Here is a 10,689-nt window from a genome sequence, read left to right as displayed (position 1 = left end):
TTAGATTGTACCAGTTAAAAAAAAAAAGCCCAGCTCTATAAATGGATGTAAATGTAAGTTGCTTTGAATGAAAATGTCAACCAAGTAATAGTGACTGTTAAAAGCAAGTTTCAAGGTTTTCTGGGTCCCTCCCAGTCAGTTCTGCAAGTTGTGAAGTGAGTCAAAGCAGGTATTGACGTGCCACAGCTGAAGATGCACTTGGTGACCGAGCCTGTGTATGTAATTTATTTACATGTATTTATTGACGTTTTCTTTTTTTCCCTTGCCATTTGACTTGTGTAGTGCTGAAGTTTTTCTTAAAGGTCAGTGTTGCAACTCCGCTAAGGATTCTCAGGGTCATGACGGCACAGATTCGAGAGCGTTTGGTGTTTGAGAAAAAAATACACAGGGTTTTATTGACCGTGCGAAAAATCCAGAACATCTCGTGTTCGAGGAAAGAACACAGAGAGTTCTCAAAGAACAGGAACCTAAACGTTGAACAAACAACTCTATGAAATTCACCCGCTTGGTGCTCAGTTGTGCCCAACCCGCCAGACGCAACCTGGATAAGGAAGTAGCATCCATCTGGCTGTACGATCCATTCGATATTATAACGATTGACTCATGCAAAGAACATTCCCCAAGACTGCAAACAGACACATGTCATACAGAAATTATGTAACATGATCATTTTACACACATTTTTCACAAAAACAGCAAAACGACGACATATCTGCGTAGAAAGTAAATAAAGGTGCCAATATTGAAAAAAAGAACACAGCATAGGAGCTGGAGAAATCAGTGTCTAGAAAATTTGCTAGAACAAAGCCAGAATGCAGTTTTTAGCAAAAGTGGCAGCTCCATCTAGTTAGCCAGACCTCTGAATTTAATTGACTGACTGTCAGTATTAGTTTGGCTTCTTGCAGAGACAGCTTCCAGGAAGGGAATGGAGGAAGAAACAACTTAATCTTCTTGGTTTTTTTTTAACTAGGAAAAGAAAATGTTCCTGAACATCAGAAACACAGGAGGATAAGAATATGTGACCCCCAATTTTTCTTCTTCCATCCCTCCACCCCCACACGAAAAAAGGAAGAAGCCAGTGGTCAAAATAATTTTAAAAAACTTTCTAATAGCAGCATTTTTCTATTTTCTGTTCCAAACAGACTGAAAAATAGATCAATGGAGTCATCATCTGGATGAAAAAGATGGAGGACTGGTTTCTTTTGGGAAGATGTCGCTGGGAATGAACTGCAGCTTGATGTCTTGATGACAAGCCTGCCATAGGTGTTGTTCAACCAGCTCATACTACTCAGCCTCTCGTGCATAACAAGTGGTGCCACACACTGTTGTTCAACTGACATGAGGCAATGAATGAGAACACAAAAGCTGACATAATTTGCCTTCCTTTGACACCTCTTTTGGAAACGAGAGTGGTATGTGATTTATGAAACATAACTTCAGACTAATAATTGCTTGGGGCCCTAGGATGGAGTAAGCAAATTTTCACACCATTACAAAGTTTTTTTCCCATCTCATTCTTTTGGCTGACAAATGAATGGATAATGTTTCATGTCTGATTAAGACGCTGTAAATGACACTGTATATCCCTCGTGATGATGACCAGGCCATACATAACATTTAGAAATTCCAAAGCATTTACAGCTTGCAAACACTTAGAGCATGATTTGAGCATGAAATTTGAAAGCTTTTGAGTGGTGTGACATAAGAGCAAAGAAAATCAGTTGAATTTATTTAAATGTATTCTGTACCGCAAGTTAAAGGGACATATAAATACTTGCTGCAGCAGTACATATTTTTTGTTTTTTTTTTGTTCCCTGAACCACTTGAAACATATGCTTAAAAATTCGCAGTGTGCTTCATGTGACAGCAGCTGAATGAAGTATTTTTTATGGTGAGAAGAACAAATTTTCTTGACCCCTGCCATGCAGTGATTCATTTTCATTTTTAGGCATTTAGTCATTCTGATGGCCACAGGTTTATATACAGTATATTTATATACATTCTTTTTGTCCAATAAATATCTGGTATATTTTTGCATTGGAAAACTACAAGTGTTACTATGATATCATACTATATTATAGTATGTGAAATGATCATGGAGATCTTACAACCATTGGCACGCAGAGGTATAGTAAAAAATCGAAGTGTTTCATTATTTATCAAAAATATTGGCAGGGAAAGATCTGTACCTTGCTTATCTCATCAGTAGAGACACATGAATCATAATTCATTCCGAAAGAGTGCAACTTTTTTGGTGGGGTTAAAAATATTTTTGTTAAGGTATTTCTAAAAGCCAGTCAGTGGGGGAAAATACATATTTTTTGTTTTGCGACAACCACTTTTATTTTTAAAAAAAGTTTGGGATTTTAGGAGATTAAAAAGCCTTCCTTCCTGCATTCCAAAACACACCACATTCGGCTCTGTGTTCGTTACGGTTTTTTAAGTTTTAATTACTAGGTTTGTTCGAATGACAGATGAAATCTACAAAGTCTACTACCATTTTGACTGTCAAAGCATGTCTTTGTTACAACATGTTACAACAGAAAACCAGGATCCATTTCACATGGGTTATTCTAAGATTAGAAAAAAAATAAATCAAACGCTAATGACACCTCAGTCACTATGAAAATACATAACCTTGTGTGAAAGTATGTTTGTTTATTTCAAAACAGATCATTTCTGAAAAACTCCAAAAAGCCACTTTTGATAATGTTCTATCTGTGTCGCCGCTGTGAGGGACAGAAAGGGAATAAGGGGCAAAATTAAATTCTCTTTTTAATGTGAAAAAACATTATTTTTTTTGCAAGGATGTCTCAATTTCAAAATGGGTTGAATGCAAATATTTAGGAAACATTCAGATGGCACTCTGAGTTTCATTATGCAAAGAGCCAGGCACCCAAAGATAATTATTCTCATACTAGCATCAACCTGAAATGTCATTATGTGTTTGAGCAGCGAGTCTTAAAAAATGTAATCTTCTTGAAGTGCTGCAGTAGATCAAGAAGTTAACTGCGGCAAAGGCTATCCCTATTAAAATAGTAAATTGGAAAATATTCACAAGAAGGGCTGAAATAGGCCATGTCTATGCACAGGGACTTTTCCGTTCTCTTGAAAAGGCTTGCAATTGTATAATTATTCAATCCGTCTTCAAGCTCTGTGAAATATAGCAAGGCTGGTCATGGAAAATGTGGATCTGTACACTGTGGCGAGGACATATATGAGTGTAACTGGCAGGGTTTTACAAATTTTACCTTAGTAAACAGTCACATTAGGTGATCACACATGAGGAAAGAGTTTAAAGTCTTTTATACACATTTGTTAATGTGGTTGACCCCATTTATGCGTATGATCAAGTCAGTGTTAATAAGGCAAAGATTCTACTCGCCCTGCTTTTGACTTTTTGTATGTCCTTTAGCAGGGGTTAAACACAGGGGCTCTTCAGTACTGATTGAAGCTGGAAGCCAGTTCAAAATACACATCTGCATGCTTCCTAATGTTTACCGATTGCAGCTTTGAATTATTTGCTTTCTTCAAGCTTGCTGTCACAACTCGTTCCTTCTCTCGTAAAAGCCCTGGCATTCCCACACGTACTAGATTCCACACATGCTCAAGCAAGGAACTAATTATCCAACCACGTCCCTCTCTTCCAATATTTAAACACTCTTCACTGGCTTACCTTCGCTCACTGTTGAGAAGTCTTCCACAGCTTTCTCTTTTGTGTGCTACACTGTATTCTTCCCAACTTGACTCCTTCGGATACCCGACCTGGTTCTCTAGTTCCGACTTCGCTCTTGCCTAACGACTTGGATAAGGAATATTGGATTTACTCTCTTTAGGCTCACTGTTCTGTCAGAGATCCAAAAGCGGTGAGTTGTAGGACCCCTATGTGAAGCCGTGAAGAAGGGAGTTCAAGGAAAAGAGTAAATCCAATCTTCTATTCCTATTCCTATTTCATAGGTTAGAAGAAAAGAATCTTTTTAACTTGAAACAGATAAAACTGAGTCAGACTTTTCAAACCCCAAGAATTTTTCAATGATCAATAGTGAAACATGAATTAGATAACAAAATGGAATCTAATGGGAAGTGTATTCAAAACCAAGAACAAGAGGGATTTTACACAGAGGATTGTGGGTATCTGGAACAAGCGAGCCAGACATGTTCCCAAAGCTGATCACCTGGTTTCTGTCAAGAAACAGCTGAAAGAAATCCCCAGATAAATTAGCTGCTGGCATCCAAATTAGCTTGATTGACTAAATAGCCTGACCTTTATGTTCAGATGGAAGAACGTAAAAAAAAAAGAAAGGTTACAAACGAAAAGAGGCCATTTTGCCCATCAAGTCATTGGTAAATAATTGATCCAAGAACCTTATATGACCATTCTGAAAGAAGTCAGGGTTTCAGCTAGAACAGCAGCCCTGGGTAGCTTGTTTGGTAACCTCCAAGCCTTCGGGTGAAGAAGTGCCTCGTGTGCACAGTTTTAAATGCACTTCCACATGCATTCCCCTTTGTATTTCTCTGGTTTGTGTTTCTCTGTTCACTCTAAAGAAGTCAGCTGATTTGACTTTATACAGTACGTGCCCTTGAGGATTTTGAGTCTTTGGATCAGGTCCCCTTGTATGTATAACCCAGGTCCCCTTGTATGTATATGTCCTTGATGTATAACCCACCTTGAAAATTTAGTTAAACAATGTCACAGCAATAATTTAAACATTTTATACTGTTTTTTTTTGTGTTTTGGGGATAACAAACCTATTCTGTTTATCCTACTTAAACATGCTTATACTACTCAAAATCCTTTATTCTATGATTTCTCACACAGCATGGTGCTTTTTAATATTAGTTTTTCCTGTTTCACAGTCTTTTCCCATATTAACTAAATTCTTTCCTTTTTGGTTTCTTCCCCGAAGTTCACTGCACCATTCCACTGGAATTTACCTTGATGTTGCTGTATTAGCACCCCTCTTCGTTGCACAGCACCGTGACACATTTTGTCAGTGACACTGAAATCAGACGGAATATTATGACCTTTTAAGTTTTCGCACCATTGAGATCTCCAGATCACTCACTTCCATATACAGAGTGACTCATTTTGAGCACAGAGAATCAGCCAACTCAATCCAAGTCTCAGTTCCACTAAGGGAACTCTTTAAAAAACGAAAACAGCTATTCCTGTTTGGGTGTTATGTGCATGTCTGCCTGACTGTGTGTCTATCTGCAACATAGTGCCCATCAAACATGAAATGTCACTTCCAAACCTCCATATTTTCCAATGTGAAAAGAGCAGAAAGCAAAGGTTTTTATCCGACTAAGATTTGTAATGTCAACTGTCTCATCTAATATAACTGAACTACATACAGTATGCTCCCAAACACTAACGTGATTTACTAAATGAGGTGATTCATAATTGACTCTTTGGTTGTATTATTATGGTTGAAACTTTATCAGTTGCTTGTGTACAAAGTTGTGGTTAAGCCTTATGGTCACTCATATCCTCAAAAATCCAAGAAGACTTCCTGGGATATTGCTCACTACACAAACAGTTTCAGGCTAGTGCGCTTTGGAAAACACATTAGCATCATACAAAGTAACAGTATTCTCTAGCTCGACTTATCTCTTAAACAATCAATAAAGTGATCTTGAGTGACCTCTTTTCATGACCTACAGATAATGATTCCACCAACACCACTTACAACAGCAAAATGCTTGTCCTGGGAGACCTTTATAGAAAACCAGGTAGCTGCTCTAAATGGAATTTTAACGAAGTTATCATAGAAATCTGGGCGGAAGGGTACATCCTAATCTATGTGCTACTCTCTTGTACCACTCCTTCCACCCCATCTAGACCCTTACAGCAGCTCCCTGGCTGATTCCTCGCAATACACAGGATTAGGGTATGGCTGCCAAATTCCCTCAGCCAGGCCAGCCATGCCAAATATACTCTGTGTATTTTGTCTTCCTCTCTCTTGCGCTTATTATGATCTAACCGAACTAGTGCACCAGTAGTTGCTACTCTTCAGTCTGGACTAAAATTCCTAAACAATTGTCAAAGTATAGTGACAGGGGGGCACTGTGCTACAGAAGATAATCTAGCTTCTTCAGTTGAGATGCTTGATTGCAGTCATGACTTATCAAGATAGGCTCATGAGAGGCATGATAACCCTTGTTATCTAAAGGGTTTCCATCTGCTGAAATAATCTTCCGTGTAGGAAGCTGTGGCAGAATAACTATGGTGCGTCTCCCAGGTTTGTGCTGCACAACAGTGGATGAAAAGGGTCCCCACCTATGTGTAAAAGGATTTGGGATTGAAAGTGCAGTTTAAAGGCAAGGAATCATTATTATTCTGATTACTCTTAATTTAAATTTGGTTAACCAAGTGATATCACCAAGACTTATTTAAATTTAGAGGATCCAGAGAATTTCTAGCAGAGTAATGTAAAAAGAATAATGTAAAGTTCTAGGATTTCTTTGTGTGGTTCTTTCACTCATGAAGACTGACCAGAATCTGTATATTTCTTTCATGTCTTCACATCTTCAATGTCCTCTGGTTTGAAATACATAATCTAAATAAATGTTTTCATAACCATCCTGCTTTGTATTTTATATGGTTAAAGCCTACATTAGTTTTTGTTCAAAGCTGGAAGATACTTTCTTACTTAAGCTCAAGCATTTTTAGGTTGCAGCTTGGAAAAAATCCCTTTCAGATCTATTCTCACTTTATGAAGTTGGTGTAACTTTTTATTTTGAATTCATGAAATCTTCTGGAAGGTGACATTAAATAGTACCTGTCATATTTACCTGATGCTGCAAGTGAAAGTTAAGAGACAAGCACTTGTTGCGCAGGAAAGCATAGAAAGGAGGTCATGTAGAAACCAGAACTGCACATATAAACTGAAACTGGGTTACTTCTTCAAACATATCCTATCAGTTCACATGGACACAAGAACTGAACACGCTGTCTGGGGTTCATGATATAAAGGTCTAACACAGTACTATAGTGAATCCAGAAATGATCATTCCAGACATGCAATGTGTCACGGGAGCCGGTCCTGACTCTCGTGAAATGCGTAGTAAAGACCCTATGCGGACGGATGAAGATTGGAGAAGGACAACTGGGGAAGGCACGGCGAGGAATGGAGGGGACGACAGACAGGGGGGCTGTGAAGGCAGTGATATGGTGCTCGGGGGCGCAATAGCGATCTAGTCCAGAAGGAAGTCCAAAAGGGGGAAATCAGGGGGCAGTCCAGAGTCCAGGTACTGGGAGATCCATCCAGACGAACGTGGGGAAAAGGGATCCAGGAACATAGAAGGTAAAACCATAATGGAGCAAGGCGCTCCAAGCCCCAGACTCAGATTGGCAGGACGCCTGGCGAAAAGGCTTTGCCCTCGGGCTCCTCCTGAGCCCGCTGGACAGGTGGGCCTTCAGATGTACTGAGCCAGGCTTTAATAGTAAAAAAGGTAACAAGACACGGGTGTAGGAATTTAAACAAACTGGAATACAAAAGGGTAGGAGCACCCTCTAGAGGAAGGAAGACGATCGTGACACAATGACAGGTGTGAAACTGAAAAGGTAGCTCCAGATTTACAGGAACTTGTGGGGATTGGAGAGAAAATGAAACTACACATTGCATGACCTTCAAATACAAGCATTTGAGGTTTTTGTTGAAGACATGCTCTATAGGAATACCTTTGTCATCTACAGCTGGTATTGTTTCACTCTTGCAAGAATGGCGGTCAACAGATTTTCTACTGACTGTCTCTTATCAAAACATCAACAAGGTGCAGTATCTAAACAGGAAAAGTATGTATGTGCTTCTTACACACGGAGTATATCACCTGGTCATAACCACCAGCATGATATTTGACATTTTGAATTTGGAATTCTGAATTCTGACAGGTCACATAATTGATCTAAGGTCATTTAAAAAACATGATTCAGAGATCATATTTAAGTGATTGATTGCTTCTATTTAAATAGTCGTTTTTAGAACTATGTAATAGTCAGAAAACTAGCAAAAAACAATGCAGCTTGAAGATGATCAGCTAATGTTTATTTTAAATTATTTTGGTAAAAAAACATGGTCAGTTTTTAAAAAAAACATAAGGGATCCATAGAGCTCTGATTTAAAACCTCTTAAGTACAAGTGTCTGTCCTTGACGTACATATTTAAAGGAGATGAAACATCCTTGGGTAATGCTTTTATGAAAAAGGAAAATTAAAGTCTTGAGTTCAGTGTAGTTACCCTCTAATGAAGCTCTTCTGAGAAGGCCAATGCAGTCCGAGGAACATTGAGTATATAACTGACCAGGATCTTACCAGAAGGGGTACATTATAAGCCTTTAAAATACTGTACCACATACTGTAGCTACACTTACTGTATAATTAGCAGACATAGAGAACAGCCACAAAAGTCTATTATTTCTTGGTGGTGATATTGATCACAAATGATATTACCTCCTTTTTGTGGTGTCACATAGATCCCAATAAATCATCTTTCCATCAACATCATCCGGTTTCTGTGTGTGTCACTGTGTAACCTTTGTAATTACTCTTGGACTTCAGGGTTCCTTTCTTTAAGCAGTTAAGCCTTGCAAAAGGCATCTCTTGCTTCAGGGACCCAATATGAATCCATCAACCACTACAGTGTAATGCCTATTAATGATTTATGCACTGTCTCTAATATGAAGGATTAATGCAATCACTTGCTGGGAGTGAGACCTGGCTTTCATCCTACTTGAGCTGGGAAAGCTTTGCCTGACTCTTTGAGGCCGGACAAGCAGGATAATACCCACTAACATACAATTTAATGGCTATGAATAATTCACAGGCTGTCTCTTAATATTATTTTTTTTTTTGTGTTGTCCCACCTCTGTGTATACCTTTCAAATGGGAAGGAACTGTGATCTCTGATTTTGTCAGAAATGAGACAGAGTTATGACGCTCTGTAGAAAAGTAGGAAATTAAATGAATGGAGGCTGTCACTGACTTAGCCAAAAAAGTTTAGTTTCCCTTATCTTACAAGGAGAAATTCCCGATTTCGTGGGGAATGTTTTTGTGCTTCCTGAGGTATTTCAAGCAACAACCATCCAAATAACCAGCCAATTATAAATATCGGGCTCTGTGATGTGGTGTTTACAAGCATATAGTTAAGTGTGTTAAACACATAGTAAAGTGTTTTAAGACTCAGTGATATCTCAATAAGAGCATGGCAAGGCATATGGAGATGTAACAAACCATGACATCAAGTATGAGAAACCATAGCAAACAAATTAAATGCTACAGCAACTGTAAAACAGCAGAATTTCCACAAGCAGAGAAAGTGCAGAATTTATGTCATTGGCTTTGCTACTAACTTGTCTTTTTCTGAAATGAAAGAAAAAAAAGAATCTTTGTGTCACAAATGTAGGAATTTTTATTTTTTTCCTGTGGAGAACTGTGGAAGGTAATGCTTTATTTGACTTATAAGTAAATTTATGTCGCAAATGAATTAATTGAATTTACTATGTTTATGCTGGATTTTTTCTCCGTCTTTTCGTGTGTGAATGTGCATTCGTGTGTGTGTGTGTAATCAGTCTGAACCTCTCGTGAGCACCCACCATGTTAGGGTGCAAGTCTTTTCAATTTGCTGCTGCCAGTGTTTGGAACAATCTGCAGAGTGGGCTGAAACTGTCCACCTCCCTATCTGAAGGTGTCTCCAGTTGATTAAATCTTTTCTGCCTGACACTTGCACTTGTTAACACTGCCACGTCTTGTTATGTCCTGTTATTTTATTTATTTTTTATTGATCACTCTTTTCTTTCTTTTGCTGCCTTGTCTTCTGTGCGACCTTGGTGTAAGGCTCTTGACCAGGATGGCATTTTAAATTAGTTCCCAACTGACAATTTGTGGTTAAAATAAATAATTATTGGGGAGGTGCAGCCCGCAGGGATACCATGTATACAGAGGGGGGAAAAAAGAGCTTCTATTCATATGTCCTTGTTAGCAAATAGAATGTTAATGGAAAATAGATATGAAAATGATCACAAATTAATTAAGCTATAAATCTTGGTCAGAAGTTGCATACATTAAGTTTTAATTTCTGGATGCATTGTGTTTAACTTTCGAAATACAGTACCTTACAGTAGCATACGTCTTTATTTTAATTCCGCCACTAATTCAGAATACTTTTATTATCCATTAAACCACCCAGTGCCAGATTGTACCATTAATCCTGGAGGTATGACTCACAGCTGTCAAGAGATGATGTAATAGCTTTGTAGATTCTTATTCACATACACGTACCACTCATTGCAATGTACCTCTGGAGAAACTGGAAGGATAATGGAGAGAGAATGTTCATTCAAGCTAGAAAAAGAAAAAAAAAGGAGTTTAAAGAGGGCTTAACTTAACCACAATTTATGCATAAAATGGCAGGAAACCAGAGATTTAACACATGTCCATCGGATGAGCAACACACATTCAATGATTTTTTGTATAGATGAAGGGGATGAAGATTCCAAACTAGTTTCTCATTAGGCTGCTGCTGTTTTCTTTTGTAAGCTGTAATTTCTAGGTTCACTCTGAATATTTGCAGTATGGATTCTGATAACAGATGACAAGTAAAAAAACAAACATGGCAACAACAGCGAGTGCGAAGAAGGGTCTTCCTAAATAGGAGGAGACAAGGAAACAGATTCCAAAAATGTGAGGGG

General features: G+C 38.3%; 1 long non-coding RNA gene across 1 annotated transcript; it reads left to right on the top strand.

Annotated features, from left to right (window-relative positions):
- Positions 1-472: 472 nt before the first annotated feature.
- On the top strand, positions 473-6,583 carry LOC148658052 (uncharacterized). Its single transcript, XR_015940023.1, has 2 exons — positions 473-570; positions 1,143-6,583. It is a non-coding gene; the product is annotated as an uncharacterized LOC148658052 (long non-coding RNA).
- Positions 6,584-10,689: the final 4,106 nt, after the last annotated feature.

Source organism: Lepisosteus platostomus, chromosome 7, assembly GCF_059453375.1.
Source record: "Lepisosteus platostomus isolate fLepPlt1 chromosome 7, fLepPlt1.hap1, whole genome shotgun sequence".
Taxonomy (NCBI): domain Eukaryota; kingdom Metazoa; phylum Chordata; class Actinopteri; order Semionotiformes; family Lepisosteidae; genus Lepisosteus; species Lepisosteus platostomus.
The sequence above is the reverse complement of the archived record's forward strand: the minus strand, read 5'-3'. Positions and strand labels throughout refer to the sequence as shown.